This window comes from Gorilla gorilla, chromosome 13, assembly GCF_029281585.2.
Source record: "Gorilla gorilla gorilla isolate KB3781 chromosome 13, NHGRI_mGorGor1-v2.1_pri, whole genome shotgun sequence".
Lineage (NCBI taxonomy): Eukaryota > Metazoa > Chordata > Mammalia > Primates > Hominidae > Gorilla > Gorilla gorilla.
The window spans coordinates 91,083,630-91,107,525 of record NC_073237.2 but is presented as its reverse complement, the minus strand read 5'-3'; positions in this window follow the sequence as shown (position 1 = coordinate 91,107,525).

Below are 23,896 nucleotides of genomic sequence, written 5' to 3'. Positions count from 1 at the left end.
TTTCTAGAATGAAGGAGTACAGAGAACTTTACCCTGAAATATGGCTTCCTGGTATAATGAGTATTTTGAATTAAAGGCCCTTAGAGGTCAACAGACCTTTGATCCGGAAGAGACTTTCTCCTACCTTCATAAAGACTAGATGGACCCATCAGGAGAACAATTGTTGTTCCCTCCCCCTCCCTATTATCTTATTATCTGTTGCAGAAAACAAGACCAAGGCGGTAACTCATGCCTGTAATCCCAGCACTTCGGGAGGTCAAGGTGGGCAGATTGCTTGAGCTCAGGAATTCAAGACTAGCCTGGGCAATGTAGTGAGACCCCATCTCTACAAAAAAATTAAAAAATTAGCAGGACGTGGTGGCATGCATCTGTAGACCCAGCTACTCAGAAGGCTGAGGTAAGAGGATCAGTTGAGCACAGGAGATCAAGGCCAAGATTGTGCCATAGCACTCCAGCTGCGGTGACAAAGCAAGATCAAAAACAACCAAGAATGTACCCACACCTGAATAGGACCCAATCACACCTGAATAGAACTCATTCACAAGTTAATCTCTGTTCCTCTTTCCATTCATGCTCCCTAGTAATCATTTATTACCCCTCAACAGAATCACCTATATTCCCATCTCCCCTAACCCCTCTGAAATAAGGCTATATAAATACATTGGCCCCAATGGCATATGGGGCCATCACTCTCTGATTCTCCCGTGTGCACATTAATACATTTTTATGCCCTTTCTCCAATTAGTCTGCCTTTTGTCAGTTGATTTTCTAGTAAATCTTCACAGAGTGAAGGGGAATCTTTCCCTTGGCTCTTACAAAAACACAGGAAAATGTTTTATGACCCCGGGCTAGGCAAAGTGTTTTTGTTTAGATCCAACACCAAAACACAGTACATAAAAGAAAAAAAATTGACAAATTTGACTTCATCAGAATTAAGAACTTCAGGTCAGGTGAGGTGACTCATATCTGTAATCCTAGCACTTTGGGAGGCTGAACTGGGAGGATTACTTGAGGCCAGGAGTTTGAGACCAGCCTGGGCAACATAGTGAGACCATATCTCTACAAAATTTTTTAAAAATTAGCTGGGTGTGGTGTCACACACCTACAGTCCCAGCTACTCAGGAGGCTGAGGTGGGAGGAATGATTCAGCCTGGGAAGTAGAGGCTGCAGTGAGATGAAGTCACATCACTGTACTCCAGCCTGGGCTACAGGGAGAGATCCTGTCTCAAAAAAAAAAAAAAAAAAAAAAAGATGAAAAACTTCATCTCTTCAAAAGACACTGTTAAGAGAATAAAAGGACAAGCCACAGAATGAGAGGAAATATTTATAAACCATATATTTGATAAAAGACTTGTATGCAGAATATGTAAAGAACTTTCAAAACTCAGTAAGAAAACAACCAACCCAATTTTTATTTATTTATTTATTTATTTATTTATTTTATTTTATTTTTTTGAGATGGAGTCTCGCTCTGTCGCCCAGGCTGGAGTGCAGTGGCACGATCTCGGCTAACTGCAAGCTCTGCCTCCCGGGTTCACGCCATTCTCCTGCATCAGCCTCCCGAGTAGCTGGGACTACAGGTGCCCGCCACCACACCCAGCTAATTTTTTGTATTTTTAGTAGAGACAGGGTTTCACCATGTTAGCCAGGATGGTCTTGATCTCCTGACCTCGTGATCCGCCTGCCTCGGCCTCCCAAAGTGCTGGGATTACAGGCATGAGCCACTGCGCCTGGCCCAACCAACCCATTTGTTTTAAATGGGCAAAAGATTTGAATGAACACTTCACCAAGGAAGCTACATAGCTGGGAAACAAGCACAGGAAAATAGGCTCAACATCGTTGTCATTATAGAAATGCAAATTAAAAATCACCATGAGAGGCTCGGCACAGTGGCTCGTGCCTGTAATCCCAACACTTTGGGAAGTCGAGGTGGGAGGATCACTCGAGCCCAAGAGGTCGAGCCCATGATTGCACCACTGCACTCCAGCCTGGGTGACAGAGTGAGATGCTATCTCACACACACACACACACACACACACACACACACACACACAAAATCATAATGAGAACCACTACGACTGTTAAAATAAAAACTTAAGACATTAAATTTAAGAGTTTAATTGAGCAAAGAACGATTCATGAACTGTGTGGCCTCCTGAGCCAGAATAGGTCAGAATAACGCTGGTGGCTGCCACGTGATTGGAGAGGAATTATAGAAAAAGAAAATTGAGTGCAATTTGATAATTGGCACAGGAGTAGGTTATAGTCTGTTTACACATCCAGTTAAGTTATAGTTCACTATGTACAGAGGAAATTAAGGCCCAACTTAAACTATGTATGGAGGCACCTTTAGGGTAACCTTAGTTAATACCTATTAGAATGGCTAAAATTAAATGACTAATCATACTAGGTGTTGGGAAGATATAGATCACCTGGGAACCTGTAACAATGGTCCCAGGCTAATGGGAATGTAAAATGGTCCAATGGCTTTGGAAAAGTTTGGCAGTTTCTGAAAACGTTCACCATATAGCAGCCTATGACCAGCCATTCCACTACTAGGTATTTTCCCAAAAGAAATGAAAGCGCTCTCCCTCTCCCTCCCCCTCCCCCTCTTCCCTTTCCACGGTCTCCCTCTCCCTCTCCCCTTTCCACGGTCTCCCTCTCATGCCGAGCCAAAGCTGGACTGTGCTGCTGCCATCTCAGCTCACTGCAACCTCCCTGCCTGATTCTCCTGCCTCAGCCTGCCCAGTGCCTGCGATTGCAGGCGCGCGCCGCCACGCCTGACTGGTTTTCGAATTTTTTTGGTGGAGACAGGGTTTCGCTGTGTTGGCCGGGCTGGTCTCCAGCTCCTAACCGCGAATGATCCGCCAGCCTTGGCCTCCCGAGGTGCCGGGATTGCAGACGGAGTCTCGTTAACTCAGTGCTCAATGGCGCCCAGGCTGGAGTGCAGTGGCATGATCTCGGCTGGCTACAACCTCCACCTCCCAGCCGCCTGCCTTGGCCCCCCAAAGTGTGGAGATTGCAGCCTCTGCCCGGCCGCCACCCCGTCTGGGAAGTGAGGAGCGTCTCTGCCTGGCCGCCCATCGTCTGGGATGTGAGAAGCCCCTCTGCCTGGCTGCCCAGTCTGGAAAGTGAGGAGCGTCTCTGCCCGGCCGCCATCCCACCTGGGAAGTGAGGAGCGCCTCTTCCCGGCCGCCATCCCATCTAGGAAGTGAGGAGCGTCTCTGCCCAGCCGCCCATCGTCTGAGATGTGGGAAGCGCCTCTGCCCCGCCGCCCGGTCTGGGATGTGAGGAGCGCCTCGGCCCGGCTGCAACCCCGTCTAGGAGGTGTACCCAACAGCTCATTGAGAATGGGCCATGATGACAATGGCGGTTTTGTGGAATAGAAAAGGGGGCAAGGTGGGGAAAAGATTGAGAAATCGGAAGGTTGCTGTGTCTGTATAGAAAGAAGTAGACATGGGAGACTTTTCATTTTGTTCTGTACTAAGAAAAATTCTTCTGCCTTGGGATCCTGTTGATCTATGACTTTACCCCCAACCCTGTGCTCTCTGAAACATGTGCTGTGTCCACTCAGGGTTAAATGGATTAAGGGCGGTGCAAGATGTGCTTTGTTAAACAGATGCTTGAAGGCAGCATGCTCATTAAGAGTCATCACCACTCCCTAATCTCAAGTACCCAGAGACACAAACACTCTGCCTAGGAAAACCAGAGACCTTTGTTCACTTGTTTGTCTGCTGACCTTCCCTCCACTACTGTCCTATGACCCTGCCAAATCCCCCTCTGCAAGAAACACCCAAGAATGATCAATAAAAAAAAATAAAATAAAATAAAATAAAGAAAAAAAAGAAATGAAAGCATATGTCCACACAAAAACTTGTATACAAATGTCTGCTGCAGCTTTATTTGAAATAACCCCAACCTAGAAAAGGTCCAAATTTCTCAACGATAAACATAAACAGACTGTAGTATTTCTGGATGATAGAATGCTACTTAGCAATAAAAAGGGAATAATTATTGATAACTCAAAACAACATAGATAAATCTCAATTATGCTTTGCGAAAGAGCAAAAAAAAGAGTACATGTAGTATGATTCCATTTATATAAAATCCTAGAAAATACAAAGTAGTCTATGGTGACAAAAGCAGACCAGTTGTTGCCCGAGTCTGTGTGAGAGGGAAGGGGTGGAGGGAGAGATGACAAAATTACACGAGGAAATTTCTGGGGGCAATGGATATTGCAGGGACCAAGGGAAAAAGCTCCCCTGCGTCCTCTAAAAACTTGTTGAAAAATCAATTTATAGAAGGCAGACTAATACTAGAAACAGCATACAAATTTATCAACGTGCATGGAGGGAAAATCCAGAAAGATGACCCCAACCCCCATGGGTGCAGAAGCTTGTGTATCTCCTCGAGGTTACAGAGAGAACGAGGGATCTGAGGGTGGCCCACAGTGGGTTAAGATGGCAAGTCGGGGGGGCCAGGTGCAGTGGCTCACGCCTGTAATCCCAACAGTTTGGGAGGCTGAGGCGGGTGGATCACCTGCGATCAGGAGTTCGAGAGCAGCCTGGCCAACATGGTGAAACCCTGTCTCTACTAAAAATACAAAAATACAAAAAAAAAAAAAAAATAGCTGGGCGTGGTGGCATGCACTTGTAGTCACAGCTACTCGGGAGGCTGAGACAGGAGAATCGCTTGAACCTAGGAGGTAAAGGTTGCAGTGAGCCGAGGTCACACCACTGCACTTCAGCACCTCAGCATGGGCAATAGAGCGAGACTCCGTCTCAAAAAAAAGAAAAGAAAAAAAAGATGACAAATCAGCTTATGGCAGGGGCAGAAGAGGAGGCCTGGCTCACAAAGATGGTCTCTATAGACACAAACCTCCCCCAGCAAGACAGCTTTTCAGCTATTCTTGGATTTCTAGCCCTTTTGAATAGCCATCTTAAAATATGCCAAAAAGTATATTTTGGAGTGAAATATTTTGATTTCCTTCAATATACTTATTATTCTGATTGTGGTGGTAGTTCCATGGGTATAGACATGTGAAAACATACCAAAGTGTGTATTTTCAGTGTGTGCAGTTTCTTGTCTGTTAATTGCACTTTGATGAAGCTGTTTTGAAAAAGGAAGATCTTCTTAGGATTCCTCACTTCCTGTGACTCTCCCACAGCAGCTGGGGGAATGGGCCAAGAGCAGAATCTGGTGACAAAGTAGCCTTGGGTGGCTTGGTTGGCCACACATGCCACTGAAAGCACCTCTCCCAGGAATCCAGTCGCCTCCAGTGCCTGCTGAAGCAAGAAAACGCTCCAAAGGATGACTCCAGCTGTGTCTGCATCATAATTAAGGCTGCAAAAACCCAAAATGAATGAAGTCTCCCCAGCTAATGTGCCACTTCTAATTTAATCTAATTGGCCTCTGAAAGAGAGCCTTGGCCTGCCCCAGAGGCAAAATCGTCCAAATGAAGTGAATTTAAACTAATTTAAGCTAACTAATTACAAACTGGGGGGTACTGTCACAAGAACAATTGTTATTGTTCTTTGATTGCTTGCTCAACTGGATTATTTGCTCATTACCTTCAGAGCTGTTGGGACTTTCATGGGGTGCCCCTTGCCGCACATCAATAAGGCATTCTACAAGGCAGCCTGGAGTGGAGGGTCCCCACACCAGATTGGCGTGGTAGCGCTGAGGATTAGCTTGGCTTTCTGAGTGTTTGGAGAATCTTTTCTTTTTTTTTATTGACCATTCTTGGGTGTTTCTCGCAGAGGGGGATTTGGCAGGGTCACAGGACAATAGTGGAGGGAAGGTCAGCAGATAAACAAGTGAACAAAGTTCTCTGGTTTTCCTAGGCAGAGGACCCTGCGGCCTTCCGCAGTGTTTGTGTCCCTGGGTACTTGAGATTAGGGAGTGGTGATGACTCTTAACGAGCATGCTGCCTTCAAGCATCTGTTTAACAAAGCACATCTTGCACCGCCCTTAATCCATTCAACCCTGAGTGGATACAGCACATGTTTCAGAGAGCACAGGGTTGGGGGTAAGGTCACAGATCAACAGGATCCCAAGGCAGAAGAATTTTTCTTAGTACAGAACAAAATGAAAAGTCTCCCATGTCTACCTCTTTCTACACAGACACGGCAACCATCAGATTTCTCAATCTTTTCCCCACCTTTCCCCCCTTTCTATTCCACAAAACCGCCATTGTCATCATGGCCCGTTCTCAATGAGCTGTTGGGTACACCTCCCAGACGGGGCGGTGGCCGGGCAGAGGGGCTCCTCACTTCCCAGTAGGGGCGGCCAGGCAGAGGCGCCCCTCACCTCCTGGACGGGGCGGCTGGCCAGGCGGGGGGCTGACCCCCCCACCTCCCTCCCGGACGGGGCGGCTGGCCGGGCGGGGGCTGACCCCCCCACCTCCCTCCCGGACGGGGCGGCTGGCCGGGCGGGGGCTGACCCCCCCCACCTCCCTCCCGGACGGGGCGGCTGGCCGGGCGGGGGGCTGACCCCCCCACCTCGCTCCCGGACGAGGTGGCTGCCGGGCGGAGACGCTCCTCACTTCCCAGACGGGGGTGGCTGCCGGGCGGAGGGGCTCCTCACTTCTCAGACGGGGCGGTTGCCAGGCAGAGGGTCTCCTCACTTCTCAGACGGGGCGGCGGGGCAGAGACGCTCCTCACATCCCAGACGGGGCGGCAGGGCAGAGGTGCTCCCCTCATCTCAGACGATGGGCGGCCGGGCAGAGGCGCTCCTCGCTTCCTAGATGGGATGGTGGCCGGGCAGAGACGCTCCTCACTTTCCAGACTGGGCAGCCAGGCAGAGGGGCTCCTCACATCCCAGACGATGGGCGGCCAGGCAGAGACGCTCCTCACTTCCCAGACGGGGTGGCGGCCGGGCAGAGGCTGCAATTTCGGCACTTTGGGAGGCCAAGGCAGGCGGCTGGGAGGTGGTTGTAGCGAGCCGAGATCACGCCACTGCACTCCAGCATGGGCGCCATTGAGCACTGAGTTAACGAGACTCCGTCTGCAATCCCGGCACCTCGGGAGGCCGAGGCTGGCAGATCACTCGCAGTTAGGAGCTGGAGACCAGCCCGGCCGACACAGCGAAACCCCGTCTCCACCAAAAAAATACGGAAACCAGTCAGGCGTGGCGGCGCGCGCCTGCAATCGCAGGCACTCGGCAGGCTGAGGTAGGAGAATCAGGCAGGGAGGTTGCAGTGAGCTGAGATGGCAGCAGTACCGTCCAGCTTCGGCTCGGCATCAGAGGGAGACCGTGGAAAGAGAGGGAGAGGGAGACCGTGGGGAGAGGAGAGGGAGGGGGGAGGGGAGGGAGAGGGAGAGGGAGAGGGAGAGGGAGAGGGCTGGAGAATCTTAAAGCAAACGCACAGCATATGCTGCTCATTCAAGTAACCTGCAGCTAACTACACCTCTTTTTGGAGACATAAGTTTTTCTTCAGCTTCGGGATGTAGGTTATGAGTTTTGAGGTCATCTGTTGAACCAACCTCTTTATTGTTCAATCGTTCTGACCTTGAGATGCAGCCCGTTATACCTGGGTAGAGATCTGAAGCAAAAGTGGGGAGAAAGAAAAGACCTGTATCCAAGCCTGTTTCTCAGCAGCTGTGTGAGGTAGCTGTGCTGCCACACCTCTCTGAGCCACAGGCAGAGATCTGGTGGAAAACGCATGAAATTTGCAGACCCATCTATCTGCTGCTTCTGGTTTGAGCTTCAGTTCCCTCCTCCCAGGCATGTTAAATTTAGCCTACAGCTGCCTCCTTACTTATTTTAAGTGTAACAAATGTTATGTTACATTTGGGACCTGTGTGGCTAAAGGTTTCTCTGCACAAAGGGAACTGTCACTTAACTGGATGTGAAAGGGGCTGTAACCTACTCTTGTGACAAGCAACCATACTTCAACCACTCACAGATGGCCAAGTCTTCCAACTGTGTTCGAGTAAGGCCAACGCTGAGCTGTAGCCAATCAGGCTGTTTCTCTGCCTCACTTCTGTTTTCTGTGCTTCACTTTCCGTTCTCTGCCCGTAAAGACTCTCACCACACGGCAGCACCAGAGACGCTCTGAACCTCTTCTGGTCAGGGGGCTGCCTGATTCCCATATCATTCTTTGCTCAGTTAAACTCTGTTAAATGTAGTTTGCCTCAGTTTTCCTTTTAACAGGCAGAAACTACCACCTCACAGAATTGCTATGAAGACTGAACATGGTCACTCTGTGAAAACATTTCATAAACTGTGTCGCTTGCGAATGCTGTTATTTTTCTCATCTGTAAAATAAAGGAATTCAACCAGGGGATTTGAATAGTTCCTGTATTCATTTCCTGTGGCTGCCATAACCAAGCACCACAAATCGGGTGGTTCATAGCCACAGAACTGTGTCCTCCTGCAGTTCTGGAAGCCGAGTCTGAAATGAAGGTGGCGGCAGGGCTGTCCTTCCTCTGACGACTCGGGACGAGTCCTCTCCTGCCTCCTCCAGCTCCAGGCGCTCCTCAGCATGTGGCTGCTTTGCTGGGTCTCTGTCCCACCTCCACATCACCTTCTGCTCTGTGTGTTTCAAATCTCTCTCTGCCTTTGTCTTGTGAGGACACTTGTAATTGGGTTTAGGGCTCACCTGGGTAATTCAGGATGATCACATGGAACAGCCTTCACTTGACTACATCTTCAAAGACCCCATTTCCCAAATAAGGCCACCATCCCAGATTCTGGGCGGACACTGTGGGCAGTGGCACCATATTCAGCCCACTGCAGCCCTCCTTAGCTCTATGGTCCTATCTTCTTCTGGATGTTACCATTTGGTCTAAATTTCAACCAGTCTGAGTTGCATATTGAGTGGTACATAAGCAATGGCCACATTTGATGTTTCTTGTCTGAGAATGTATGTTTCTTCAATATTTCCACGAAAAATGTGCATCGAATATTTTACTACGGTGGGAGTAGGGGCCAAGTACAGGGCAAAAACTTATTGATGACAAGTTTATGCAAATTAGACAGCAAAATGAAAATTTCAAGCAGCCTTGGCACTACAACAAAAAAGTCTGTCCAGCAAGAGATTGGATTTAATTATTAAGAAAGTTGGGGGCCGGGCCTGGTGGCTCATGACAGTAATCCCAGCACTTTGGAAGGCTGAGGTGGGTGGATCACCTGAGGTGGGGAATTTGAGACAAGCCTGACCAACATGGAGAAACCCTGTCTCTCCCAAAAATACAAAAATTAGCTGGATATGGTGGCACATGCCTGTAATCCCAGCTACTCGGGAGGCTGAGGCAGGAGAATCGCTTGAACCCAGGAGGTGGAGGTTGCGGTGAACCGAGATCGCACTATTGCACTCCAGCCTGGGCAACAAGAGCAAAACTCTGTCTCAAAAAAAAAAAAAAAGAAAAAAGAAAAAGAAAGAAAGTTGGGGGAGTGACTGTCCCACTGTGCTGTTTGATAGAATCAGTGTCTCTGGGTTAGTGGCTTTTGGCAGATGTCTGCTAGTCTAAAAAGCCACAGTTGAGGGTAGAAAGAAGAAGATGCTAGAAAGAATGCTCATAATGGACCATAAAAGCTCTTTCTACTTCCAGGGAATCTTTCCATTTGGGAACACTGAAGTGCTTTGCAGACAGTCGTTACAATTACACAAGCGTTGGGATGTCCATGTTCTCTCTTCCTCATGTTAGACATTGAGCCACTGAGGAAGTCTAAGGAGACATGGGGTGTGTCATTGGAGAAGGGCCCCTAGCTGACTGTTGAGGGTAAGCAGAGCCACAGCCTCCAGATTTTATTCAAGGTGAAATGGACATTGGGTGAGCTCTCTTGTTCTCAGATGATCTGCTTTATAGTACAGGACTAGGGCCATAGCAGTTGCCATCAAAGTGGCTGGATTTCAATCACCTCCAGCCTGTGGACTGACAAGGTCTGGGTCGACTGTCCCTCCCTCCCTTAGGCTGGACGTGCTGAGGCACATGTGATGGGGAGTTGCTGGGCTGGTGACCACCTGACATGTCCTCTCTGTACTTCCTTCCCCAGCATCACTGCCCACCAGTTCCTGCTCTAGCCAATGACTCAGTCTCAGCGCACCCACTCGTCAGTACTCGCATGGAGAAGAACTCTGACTTCTCTGATTTCTGTTCCAAGAAGGCAGTACGTGGACAGCAGTCCTCTTGGAGGACTATGGAGATAGCTCTTGATGGGACTTGGAGAGGGGCTCCAGCTCTGAGGACTGTGCTCTGGGACTTGTGCTGGTTGTTTGCACCTCCAGCTCCATTTTCCATCCTTCTCCACCTGCTCGAGGCCCTGGGAGGCTGACCCGCAGGACGGCATCAAGGGTTCCCCTGCCCCAGGGCTGCCAGCTGGGTTCAGTCAGTGCACAGCCTCAGAGGGGAAGCGAGTCTGGACACTTTATTCTGGTGCCCTCAGGGGTACCTTGGACTGGCCACAGCCCTTGACCTGCCATCTTGGCTCCTGACAGGCAGCTCCTCCACTCTGCCCTCTCTGTGTGGGGTTCTGGCAAACTTCAAGCGTGGGGGTAGCAGTGAAGTCCCCAGCAGTCACTATGAGCCCTGAGGCATCACAGCCCCTTATGCCTTTCTTCCCCCCACCCCTGTCCACATTGTTGTCGAGGGTTCCTTTGTGAAATTCTCCTGAAATCATCCTGAGTGTGCCATCTGTTTCCCACAGGGCCCCTGACTGGTTCCTTTGTTTATAAAAATTGAACAGTAATGCCCATCTCATGGTGTCTTCAGGATTAAATGGGCGAACACATGAGAAGCATTCAGCATAATGACCCATAGTTTTACATGCTCAGTAAGTGCTAGCTCGAGACACATTTTCCAGTGGAGCTGGTGAGTGCGTCAACTCAGTTCAATTCAATCCTGCCAATATTTATGAAGCCCCCACTAGGTGCAAGGCCAGAGCCAGCCATTTCCCAAGTGACAAAGGTGCGTGACTGAATCAGCGCAATCCACTCCCTCCGAACACTTGGGAGTCCTCACAAGCGGCGGCCTCATTGCCCTCTCTCTCTCTCCCCACTTCAGTCACCATTTGACAAATATTTCCTGAGGGCCTACATTCTTCGGGGTGCCATGTTAAGAACACCTTGGGATAAAAGAGTGAGCAGAATAGATACCCCCACTCTCAGAGAGTGAACAGCCTGCTGGAAGGAGACAGACATCAGTCCATCACTCGGATCCCTATATTAGCAAGTGTGTTTCACAAACTGGCATCAGGGCTCTAAAGGAAGAAAACTGGCTTCTGTAAGGAATGAGACCTGGCCTGCATGGGGGTCAGAGGATGCTTTGCTGAAAACACAAACGTAGACACAACCCAAGCCAAGCAAAGGGCGGTGGCCAGGGCAGTGCACTCAGAACACCATGCAAAGGCCCTGCACAGGGAGGGCGCCATGTGGCTGGAGCAGAAACAGGGAAGCAGGGGCTGCTGGTGGGACATGGAAGATGACACTGGAGAGGCTGGGGGGCCAGATGGTGCAGGGTCTGTAGGCCAGGGTTAATATTTTAGCCCTTATTCAAAACACACACAACCAAAGTCATGTGTGTGTGTGTGTTCTCAGCTATTTCAAAATGTTGCTTTGGCTGCAGCAAAGAGAATGGGCTGGAGAGTGCAGGATAGATATGAAAGAGCCACGAGGAGGCCTCTGCTATAGTCTGGGAGGAGGATGACTGACAGCTTGGGCCGGAATGGTGCCAGAGGAGAAGGGAGAACTGGACCTGTTCAAAGACATCAGGAAAACACAAATTATGGGGGGTGGGGTGGGCTGAATATGGAGCGGGGGGCGGGGAATGAAGGAGAAACTTGGGGGTGGGCTGGATATGGAGGGTGAGGGGGGCTGTCAAGGAAAAATCCTAGACTTCTGGCTGATTGGTAATGTCATCACCCAAGAAATAAAATATTGGACAAAGATCTGGCTTGGTGTGGAAGGTCAGGAAAGACCATGAATTCAGTCTTGTGTGTGACATGACTTTTGAGACATCGAGATACAGAAATCAAGAAGCAGCTGGATATAGGGATTTGGAGCTCCAAGGGGAGAGCTGAGCTGGTGATGTGAGTTTCACAGCCATTAGAAAACAAATGGTAATTAAAGCCATGGGCTGGCCCCGGAAGACTGCCCAGCCAGAGAGTCCATGAAGAACCCCAGAGAGCTAAAGGCAGAGCAGGAGAGTGTGGGACAAAAAGCAAAGGAGTGTGGCAAGAAAAAGGGAGTAGCCCACAGTGTCTGATGCCCTGAGAAGTCAGGAGGGGAACTGGAAAGTGTCTGTTGCATTTAGCAACATGGAAGTCATCAGTGACCCTGGCAAGCACCCTTTCAATGGGCCACAGAGGTCAAAGCTGCCTGGGAGTGGCAGGAGGAAACAGAGGGAGTTTTTGTACTCACTGACTTTTTTTTTTTTTTTTTTTTGAGACAGAGTCTTGCTCTGTTGCCCAGGCTGTAGTACAGTGGTGCGATCTCTGCTCACTGCAGCCTCCACCTCCTGGGTTCAAGCGATTCTTCTGCCTCAGCCTCCTGAGTAGCTGGGATTACAGGTGCCCACCACCACGCCCTGCTAATTTTTGTATTTTTTTTTTTTTTTTGAGACGGAGTCTTGCTTTGTTGCCCAGGCTGGAGTGCAGTGGTGCAATCTCAGCTCACTGCAAGATCCGCCTCCCGGGTTCACGCCATTCTCCTGCCTCAGCCTCCCGAGTAGCTGGGACTACAGGCGCCCGCCACCACACACAGCTAATTTTTTTTTTTTTTTTGTATTTTTAGTAGAGACAGGGTTTCACCATGTTATCCAGGCTGGTCTCGATCTCCTGACCTTGTGATCTGCCCACCTTGGTCTCCCAAAGTGCTGGGATTACAGACATGAGCCACCGTGCCTGGCCAATTTTTGTATTTTTAGTAGAGATGGGGTTTCACCATGTTGGCCAGTCTGGTCTCGAGCTCCTGACGTCATGATCCGCCCACCTCGACCTCCCAAAGTGCTGGGATTACAGGCTTGAGCCACTGCGCCCAGCCCTCATTGACTTTTGTTTTCCATTTTCTCAAGAGATTTGACTGTGAAATGGTAGCTGGAGAGGAGCAAGAGGGTCAAGGGAAGGTTTATACTTTTCTTTTAAGAAGTGAGAGACTTAAGCATATTGGTCTGTGAGACAGATCCGGTGAGAGGATGTAGTTGAATATTCAAGAAGGAGCCAGGTGGACATGGGGCAAGGCTCACTAAGAAGGCACATGGATGCCATCAAAGCTCAGAAGCGGGGTTTGGCTTAGGAGGAGGGAAGCAGATTGGGTGCGAGGCAGATGTCATGAGACTTCTAGCCAGTCAGGAGAAGCCAAAGGGCTCCTACCTAAGAATTGTATTTAATCTGTCAAGTAGGAGGGAAGCAGATTGGGTGCGAGGCAGATGTCATGAGACTTCTAGCCAGGCAGGAGAAGTCAAAGGGCTCCTACCTAAGGATTGTATTTAATCTGTCAAGTAGGAGGTAGGGGGTTGGTGGTTTGAGAAGAGCAGTGTCACCCAGGCTGGAGTGCATGGCTTGATCATGACTCACTGCAATCTTGACCTCTTGGGCTCAAGTGATCCCCCCACCTCAGCCTCCCAAGTGGCTGGGACTACAGGTGTGCACCACAACAGCAAGCTAATTTTTAATTTTTTTTTCGTAAAGACGGGGTCTTGATATGTTGCCCAGGCTGGTCTTGAACTCCTGGTTTCAAGTGATTTTCTTGTCACGCTCATCTGAGTGAAGAGACCACCAAGCAGGCTTTGTGTGAGCAACAAGGCTGTTTATTTCACCTGGGTGCAGGCGGGCTGAGTCTGAAAAAGGAGTCAGCAAAGGGAGGTGGGATTATCATTAGTTCTTACAGGTTTTGGGATAGGCTGTGGAGTTAGGAGCAATGTTTTGAGGGCAAGGGGTGGATCTCACAAAGTACATTCTCAAGGGTGGGGAGAATTACAAAGAACCTTCTTAAGGGTGGGGAAGATTACAAAGTACATTGATCAGTTAGGGTGGGGCAGAAACAAATCACAATGGTGGAATGTCATCAATTAAGGCTATTTTCACTTCTTTTGTGGATCTTCAGTAGCTTCACGCCATCTGGATGTATACATGCAGGTCACAGGGGATATGATGGCTTAGCATGGGCTCAGAGGCCTGACATTTCTCACCTTGGCCCTCCCAAAGTGCTGGGATTACAGGAGTGTGCCACCTTGCCTGGCCAGACAAATATTTATTAAACTTATTATGTGTTGCCAAAGAATAAAACAAATACCATCAGAACCATACATAAATACATATTATAGCAGTAATAATAGTGATAATAACAATGCTGAGTTGATTTACTGGCCAGACAAGGGAATATACCAGTGAAGAAATTTACTGGCATGTTTTCTGGGAGGCAAAAACTTAGGGTTTTGATTTTGGTGGTGTTGTTGCTTGTTTTTTTTTTTATTTTAAATAATTTTAAAAAATGGTTTTTCTCAGTGGTTATGCTAATTAAGGATTGGCAACATGCAACCCGGGTAGGACAGAATGAGGCCTTTAAGTCTCAATAAGCTTGGTTAAGAAAAGCCGCATACGCCGGGTGCGGTGGCTCACGCCTGTAATCCCAGCACTTTGGGAGGCCAAGGCGGGTGGATCACGAGGTCAGGCGATCAAGACCAGCCTGGCTAACACGGTGAAAACCCATCTCTACTAAAAATACAAAAAATTAGCTGAGCTAATGGTGGTGGCACGTGCCTGTAATCCCAGCTATTCGGGATGCTGAGGCAGGAAAATCGCTTGAATCTGGGAGGCGGAGGTTGCAGCGAGCTGAGATCGCCCACTGCACTTTCGCTGGTCACAAAAGTCATTAGCGAGATCCTGGGCTACTTCAGCCGGTTGGAACCAGTAGAGGTGAAACACAGCAGCCCTCCGTTTAATGTTTCCCCAGCAAGGGCTTCTCTCAGAGAAAGTCTTTTCCTTTTGCAACACAACATGTTGTCTATGCCCTGGAGACACACAGTAGTTCCTGCCCTAAGAGTCTGTGGGCAGTGAGAGCCCACAGGAGGGTAGCTGACCCAGCCCTGGGGAACCCGGCCTTCAGAGACCTGCCTGGTGGCCGGAAATTACCCTGGACAAGTGAGCTCAGGGTGGGCTGAACTGTTTCCCCCAGATGGAGGAAGCAGCCAGGCCTGCACTCTGAGGTCGTGGAAGCCAGGCAGGCTAATAAGAGTGTGGACCCCAGAGCCAGTGCGTCTGAACTAGAATGTCCTTCCCCTGCTTCTCAACTGTGTGACCTTGGAAATGCTGCTGAGCTTCTCCAAACCACAGGTTCCTTATTTGCCAAAGGGGAGTGCTAACTGCACTTAATCATAAGGGTGTGGTGGGACCAAATGAGATAATTCATATAAAAGTGCTCTTAGCTTGATGCTAGGCATGTAACAAGCCTTAACAAACGTGAGCTATTATTATCGCTCAGAGCAAAATAATGTAAGAGAAGGAAGGAATTTGGCAAAACATATACCTCCTTATTTTACAGATGAGGAAGCTTGGCCAGCAAGATGAAGTGACCTTCCTAAGGTGAGCTGGTTTCTAGCAGAGCCAGTCCTGGAATATGGGTGTTCTCTTTTTCAGTCTCATCTGATGAAAAAGAAGCAATATGTTTAGTACCTACAAGCAGGTTTCGGAATCAGAGAGGCCTAGGTTCAAATCCTGGCTCTACCGTTTCCTACTGTGTGACTTCGGGCACAAGAGTAAAGCTGTTTAAGCTTTTGTTTCCTCCACTGCAAAGGTGGCTAAACACCTCCTCAGTGGGTTGTCACAGGAATTAAATCAGATGAAAGGCATTGAGGACATAGGCAAGAAACCCAGCAGATGGAAGCTTCTTCGTGCCCTTTCCTGACCTTTCCTTTCCTTTGCTAAGACTGAACCCCCAAATGAAGCATTGCATGGAAGCTAGGCTGGAGGCGGGCACCCAGCCCTAGAGTGAGTGAGTGGTGAAGATTTCCCCACCCCGCCTCGGGTTCAGAGCAGTGGTCTTGTGGAATTTGCCCAACACAACAGGTACAAATTCATAGTCACAGAGTGAGCTGTGCAGGAAAGGCAAATAAAAGTGCAAAAGTGACTCTGGAACACTCAGCAGGACAGCTGGGGCAGGGGAGTGGTGGGAGAGGTGGTGTTCAGGGTGAAATGTGGGGTGGGATGACATGCACTGGGCTTTAAATGCCCTGCTCAAGGGCTGTTTGTTCCCAGACAATGGGGAGTCATGAGAGGTTTGGGAGTGAGGGAGTGGTGAGATCTGAGTTACTTTGGAATTACCCTCTGGCCTTCAGGAGTCATTCAGCATGAGGGCAGAGATGGGAGGGAGGAGAAGGGGACTGGCAAGGAGGAGGGAGGTGGAAGAGCTGTTTCGTAGGCAGAAAGAAAGTGCCCTGATGGGACGTAGAGGTTCAGGAAGGCAGGGTTTATGCTGAGGTTATATCAGGAGTGGCAATGCCATCCGGCCCACATACCGGAATCCAAGATTTATTCTATATGTGTGTCTGAGGTTAGGGGAGGCGCCTTTGAGTACGTTAGGGCCTATAAGTCCAGTTCATTGTAACTTTCCTTTCACACGGAAGCCCTCACGTCGTTAAGGCGCTGGTGGAAAAAGAAACCCCTGCCCTGGGCCCTCCTTCCAGGGGTCTTCGCTCCCACCAGCCTCAGTGCAGGTCAGACCTCAACTGGCTCCCACCCAGATGGTGGCTCTCTGTTTCTGTCCCCTGCAGGCTCCTCTACGTGCTCCTTTGGGAGAAGCAGATGCCTGGGATGACATCTGTTAGAAAACTTGGATGGGCCTTGGCTGGGCGCGGTGGCTCACGCCTGTAATCCCAGCGCTTCGGGAGGCCGAGGTGGGTGGATCACGAGGTCAGGAGATCGACACCATCCTGACTAACATGGTGAAACCCCGTCTCTACTAAAAATACAAAAAATTAGCCGGGCATGGTGGTGGGCACCTGTAGTCCCAGCTACTCGGGAGGCTGAGGCAGGAGAATGGTGTGAACCCGGAAGGCGGAGCTTGCAGTGAGCCGAGACAGCGCCACTGCACTCCAGCCTCAGCGACAGAGTGAGACTCCATCTCAAAAAAAAAAGGGAAAACTTGGATGGGCCCCTGGCATCCTGAGGAGTGCGTTTCAAACCGTCTGCAGTGAAGGACCAGTTTCTGAAACATTCCCAACCCATCACAGGTCACTGCTTTTGTAAAATACAACAAAGAATGAATTTCTAGAAAAATAGAATTAAAAAGACATGTAGAATATACCTCCCGGATTTTTATTATTAGATTACAGAGACATACATTTACTGTGTCAAATCGCTGTAACTTTTTAGCCTCCGTTTCCATAAGTATTGTGGACAGGTAACCATTTGTAGTCTGGAGGCCCCAGGGTAGCCGTGGCCAAGAGGGCAGAACACGCCTTCCTCCCGCATTGGCGCCCTCCCTCCGTGGCCTCGCCCACCGGCTCTCGGGGCACGCTGACTCCTCTCTCACTAACACGCTCCACTTCGTCGCTCTGGGTTACACACTCACTTCAGCTTTCTCATGCTATTTTGTTTGTTTGTTTGTTTGTTTTTGATGGAGTCTCGCTCTGTCGCCCAGGCTGGAGTGCAGTGGTGCCATCGCAGCTCTCTGCAAGCTCCGCCTCCCAGGTTCACGCCATTCTCCTGCCTCAGCCTCCCGAGTAGTTGGGACTACAGGCGCCCGCCACCACGCCCCGCTAATTTTCTGTATTTTTAGTAGAGACGGGGTTTCACCGTGTTAGCCAGGATGGTCTTGATCTCCTGACCTGATGATCCTCCCGCCTTGGCCTCCCAAAGTGCTGGGATTACAGGTGTGAGCCACTGTGCCCGGCCTCTCATGCTATTTTATGCTCCCTCAGCTCCAGAATGCTCCACCCTGGCTACCATCCCTCCATATCTGCTGCAGCCACTGTGTATTGGGCGTATCCCAGCTTCCATGATTTCAGTGAATCCGTGTAACAGAGCACTAATGTGTGTAATTACTTACACCTTTTATAAATTGGAGGAGGTCTGTGCTATCACTATAACAATTCTTGGCCAGGGAATGGTCACCTCTCTGGACCAGGAAGAGTTCCACACTGGATTTTTGCTGGAACTAGAGGGAAAGGAAGCTGGGCTGACTGAGCACAGTTCTGGGGATACCTGTGGCCATACATGGGGCTTCAAGGGGAGAGAGTGTCTGAGAGTGATGCCACACAGAGGAAAGGAAAGCCGAGAGATGCAGACAGACCCTGCTTCCCCGCAGTTTCTGGCCTTCCTTGCTGATGACGGTGGGTGCTGTGGGATGCCTTGCAGCTCCTCATTAAGGACAAAGAAGGGGCTCCCAGCTCTTGGGACTGCTGCCGGTGGGCGGTGCTCAGCTGTCTTCCTTCTTTGGAACTGCCTCTGCTGATGACAGCTACCTCTCCCATGTCACGCCCCTTCCCACGACAGCCAATAGCCCATGACATGTTGGCCTGGAGGTCTAACTTCCAGGCCTCTTTGCCCCAACTCAGGACAGCTCTGCAGAGTCATCTTAGCTTCAGAGGAGCTCCCCGCAGGGCTGGCTGAGCTCTTTACTACAACTGCATCATGGTTCAGTTGCCCTCTGCCCCATCCTGCTGCTGCAATCATCAGCCTGTTCCTAATATTATCAGCAGGGGGGAGAAAATACAGCTAGTTTCTTAGGAGAGAGGACCCCTGGAACATGAGGTGGAGCAGATGGGTGGAATCGTGGTAATAGAGCATGGGGTTATAAGGAGCTTCAAGGGGCCACCGGGTCCAGAACAGGAAGGGAAGAACTTCAAAATCTTGCCACATGAGGAGCAGCTGGAGGAGCTGAAAATATTTAACTGGAGAAGTAAAGATGTATGGGGAATATGACAGTGAGCTTCACATATTTGACTGTAAATCAAGTAGAGGTTAGGTCAGACTCCTTCTGCTAGGTCTCCTGGCTTCTGCTCTTGACCACCTACAGTCCATTCTCACACCGTTTAGTAAGTCATGTCGCTCCCCAGCTTAAAACCCTCCCATCTTCTTTTTTTCTTGAGACAGAGTCTCGCTCTGTCACCCAGGCTGGAGTGCAGTGGCGCGATCTCAGCTCACTGCAAGCTCCGCCTTCCGGATTCATGCCATTCTCCTGCCTCAGCTTCCCAAGTAGCTGGGACTACAGGCGCCCGCCACCACACCAGGCTAATTTTTTTGTATTTTTAGTAGAGACGGGGTTTCACCATGTTAGCCAGGATGGTCTCAATCTCCTGACCTTGTGATCCGCCTGCCTCGGCCTCCCAAAGTGCTGGGATTACAGGCGTGAGCCACTGCACCCGGCCTCCCCTGTCTTCTTGCTGCATGAATAGAACCTGAGCGACTTGCTGTGAGGCCTTTCATAATCTGCCCTCGTCTCTCTTTCCAACTTTATCTCCTGTGGTTCTTCCCTCACTTGCCTTTCAGGCCACACTGGCCTTCTCCCAGCTGATCCTTGAATGCACCAGGGTCTTTGCACCTGCTGTAGCCTTGCTTGTTCTTCTGTATGTTCCTCTATGAGCTCTTCATTTGCCCCATTCCTTTCTGTTGTTCAGTCTCTGATCAAAAGTCATTTCATAAGAAAGGCTTCGAGTTTTTACCTCATTATCCTGCTTTACAGTCTTCATAGCACTCTGCTCCCTGAAACAGTTTTGTGTCTTTGTTGGTTAAATGATTTTTTTTCTTATCTCCCCCACAAAGAATATAAACCTAAAGTGGACTGAGGTGTGTCTGTCCTGTTCACCACTGCAACCTCAGGGTGTGGTATGGTTTTGGCATACAGCAGGTGTTCAAAAACTATGTGTTGAGTGAAAGAATGAATGAACATGAGCCCAGAAATAGCTCTAGAGTCCAGGGAGCTGCCGTAGGCGGGCTCAGAGCCTCGCCTGTCCGTGGAGGCGTGACGTGGAGGGAAACTGCCACTTAGGAGAGAACCAGCAAGTCAGTGGGAATATGGGGTTTGGAATCAGACAGATGAGGGTTTGAGTCTTTGTTCTGTCACTTCCTGCCTGGCTGCAGGCCTTGGACAGGTTATTTGACCTTGTTGGCCAGGCGTGGTGGCTCACATCTGTAATTCCAGGCCTTTGGGAGGCCGAGGCGGGCAGATTACCTGAGGTTGGGAGTTTGAGACCAGCCTGACCAACATGGTGAAATCCCATCTCTACTAAAAATACAAAAATTGGGCCAGGCGCAGTGGCTCACGCCTGTAATCTCAGCACTTTGGGAGGCCGAGGTGGGTGGATCACGAGGTCAGGAGATTGAGACCATCCTGGCTAACACAGTGAAACCCCATCTCTACTAAAAATACAAAAAATTAGCTGGGCGAGGTGGCGGGCGCCTGTAGTACCAGCTACTCAGGAGGCTGAGGCAGGAGAATGGTGTGAACCTGGGAGGCGGAGCTTGCAGTGAGCCGAGATCATGCCACTGCACTCCAGCCTGGACGACAGAGTGAGACTCTATCTCAAAAAAAAAAAAAAAAAAAAAAAAAAAGAAAAGGAAAAGAAAAGCTCAGTCCCTTCATCTGTAAAGACAGGGGTTTGATTAGAAGCCACCCCAGAGTGGTTCTGGATTGATTAAAGGCTGCTTCTGAAGCCCTGGCCAAGTGCCACACCCTTAGCAAGTGCTAAATAGATGTTTGCTGTTTAGTTTCCACACCAGGCCCCCGGGGCCACAGGAGCTGGGGGAGGTGTTTAAGGAAGAACCATGCTACTGCAATCCCTTTCACATACACCACTTGGCTTTTGTTTTTCTTTTTGTCTTTTTGTTAGAGACACACTCTCGCTCTGTTGCCTAGGCTGGAGTTGAGTGCTGTGATCACGGCTCACCGCAGCCTCGACCTCCTGGGCTCAAGTGATCCTCCTCCTTCAGCCTCTCCAGTAGCTGAGACTACAGGCATGCGCCACCACTCCTGGGTAATTTTTAAATTTTTTTAGAGACAATGTTTTCCTTATGTTGTCCAGGCCGCTTTTAAAATTCCTGGGCTTAAGTGGTCTGTCTGCCTCAGCAACCCAGAGCATTGGGATTACAGGTGTGTGCACTATGCCTGGCCTGTTTTTCTTTCCTGTGGCACTAACCGCCCCCACAGAGGGGAAAGTAAGCAGTGGAGCCCTGGGTTGAGGGCGGCTGGTGTAGGGGCAGGGACTGTCCAGACTGTTACTTCTCCACTGCCCGCCTCCAACATAACCCCATCGCGGGAGCTGGGTGAGGAAATGCATGAGCACTGATTCTTCGCAGGATTTCGAGTGTTACACATGTGGTAATACTGCTCACATCACTTGAATCTGCAATCCCATGTGAAGTTGGAGTATGTGGCAAGAAGCAACTCTGCGAGGGTGGTGGGTGGAGGAGGGAGGGGCCCAACCCACAGGCCAGGAACCCGTGTGAGGTGGCCGCCTTCCTCTGTCTCTTGCTAATACCTGGGTGATGGGCTTTATGCATCTTGACCCAGAAAAGAGCGAGTCACAATCGACCAATATGATGGAGGGGATATCACTGCACACCAGGCAAATACAGGCTCAGCTGCCAATTCCCACATCCCTCTAGCCCCTTTTGATGGCCAGGGAACTTTCTTGCTTCTGTTCACATGAAAACAACAGTTGGCCCTACCCATGTAACGAAGCAAACACTTACATACTGTGTACTTACTACATGCTGGGCACGGTTCTTAAACACTACCAGCACTGCCTGTATAATTCTCCCAGCAACCCTATGAGGTGGCTACAATCATTAGCCCCAGTTTACAGATGAGCCAATGGTTGCTTGGTGGGGTTTAGCCAATTGCACAGGCTTGCACAGCCAGTAAGTGGCCAGGCCAGGATTTGGACCCAGGCCATGCAGCCCCAGAGTCTGTGCACTTCACCCCCATGCGACGTGGCCTAGTCCCAAGGGGAATGGCTTGCCTTGTAGGGGATGAGCTGCCCATCATCGTGGGTGACAAGCAGAAGTGACTGAGCTAGACAGGGGTCTCCTCCACGTATTCAGTGTGTCCCCTGTGTGTAGCTCTGAGCTAAGCACTCTGCCAATGCCATCTCATTTCAGCCCGATGACACCACTGCCAGATGGAACCATTATTCCACTATATGGATGAACAAACTGGGTTTACAGAGATTAGGTAACTGGCCCGAGATCTCTGGCTGCTGAGGGCTGGAGCAGGGACTCAAGCAAGTTTGCTTAATGCAGATCCCAAGCTCTTCACCTCTTATCAGGGATGGTGTCCAGTGAGGGTTGGCTGGACTAGATGACTTTTACGGTCCTAGCCAATCCAAGATCCTGAGGGACTGAGAGTCTGGCAAGTAAAGGGGCACACTCCCCTAGTTACCAGCTCTAGCTCTCCCCTAGTAACTAGTTACTACGCCAAAAATACTAGTCATCACATTTCAGTTTTTTTTTTTTTTTTTTTGAGATTGAATCTCGCTCTGTTGCCCAGGCTGGAGTGCAGTGGCAGGATCTTGACTCACTGCAACTTCTGTCTCCCAGGTTCAAGTGATTCTCCTGCCTCAGCCTCCTGAGTAGCTGGAATTACAGGTGCACACCACCATGCCCGGCTAATTTTTTTAGTAGAGATGGGTTTCACCATATTGGCCAGGCTGGTCTTGAACTCCTGACCTCAAGATCTGCCTGCCTCAGCCTCCAGTTTGTTTGTTTTTCTTTTTTTTTTTTTTTTTTTGAGATGGAGTTTTGCTCTTGATGCCCAGGCTGGAGTGCAATGGTGCCATCTCTGCTCACTGCAATCTCCGCCTCCCAGGTTCAAGCGATTCTCCTGCCTCAGCCTCCTGAGTAGCTGGAATTACAGGCATGCACCACCATGCCCAGCTAATTTTTGTACTTTTAGTAGAGACGGGGTTTCTCCACCTTGGTCAGGCTGGTCTCGAGCTCCCAACCTCAGGTGATCCGCCCGCCTCGGCCTCCCAAAGTGAAGTGCTGGGATTACAGGTGTGAGCCAGCGAGCCTGGCCTATTGAGTTTTTATGTTTAAGGATGTATTTCTCTTACTATTTTTTTTAACACAGGGTTTTTCCTGAAAAGTTGCCTGAGGAACAAAGAGTTAATAAGACCCTTAAAGGATCAACTCTCTTTGCCAGGCATCTGAGTCCCCTCTGCGGCTTTGAGGAGACAGTCGCTGTCTTTCCTGGTGGTACCACCACCTTCCTTCATCCAACGCCGCCGCATCTGACAACCCTGGGCACAGGAATCTGCACCCCAGGTCTCCACGATGAATCCAGCAGTCAATTTTCAGAGCTTGTTCTGCCTGCCCCATCCACACCACTCGGCACATGGGTCAGCCCGCCTTTACTTACCTTCTTCATCTGGCTTCCCGGATGTCACATCTCTTCGTTTTTGGTTGGTTTTTCCAGTTGGCTTTTCCAATTTATACCTGCAGCATGGATCTCTCCTCTGAACTCCAGATACATAAATCTGTCTATTTGACATTGCCTTGGATGTCTAGAAGGCATTTCAAACTTAGCAGGTCCCACACTTAGCTCCTAATTGTCAGTCCTGCCTCCAGCACACGCCCCTCTTGGTGTTCCCCATCGCAGTTGAGGACAACTGCATTCTTCTAGTTTCTCAGGCCTCAAACCTTAGAATCATCCAAGACTCCTGTCTCTCACATATCTCATCTGTCAATGAATCCCATCAGCTCTACCTTCAAAATATGCCCAGAATCCACCACCTCCACTGCTAACACCTGGCTCACTATCTCCTAGTAACCTGGAGGGCACTGTCTTCAGTCTGATCTTCACACAGTAGCCGGAGTATGAAGACACAGGGTAGACCATGCCTCTCTTCTCCAAACTCTCCAGTGGATTCCTCCTAGTCAAAGTCAAAGTCAAACCTCACTTGGCCCTCTAGACCTCACCTCTGCATCCTTCCACTGGCCTTATCTCCTCCATCTCTGA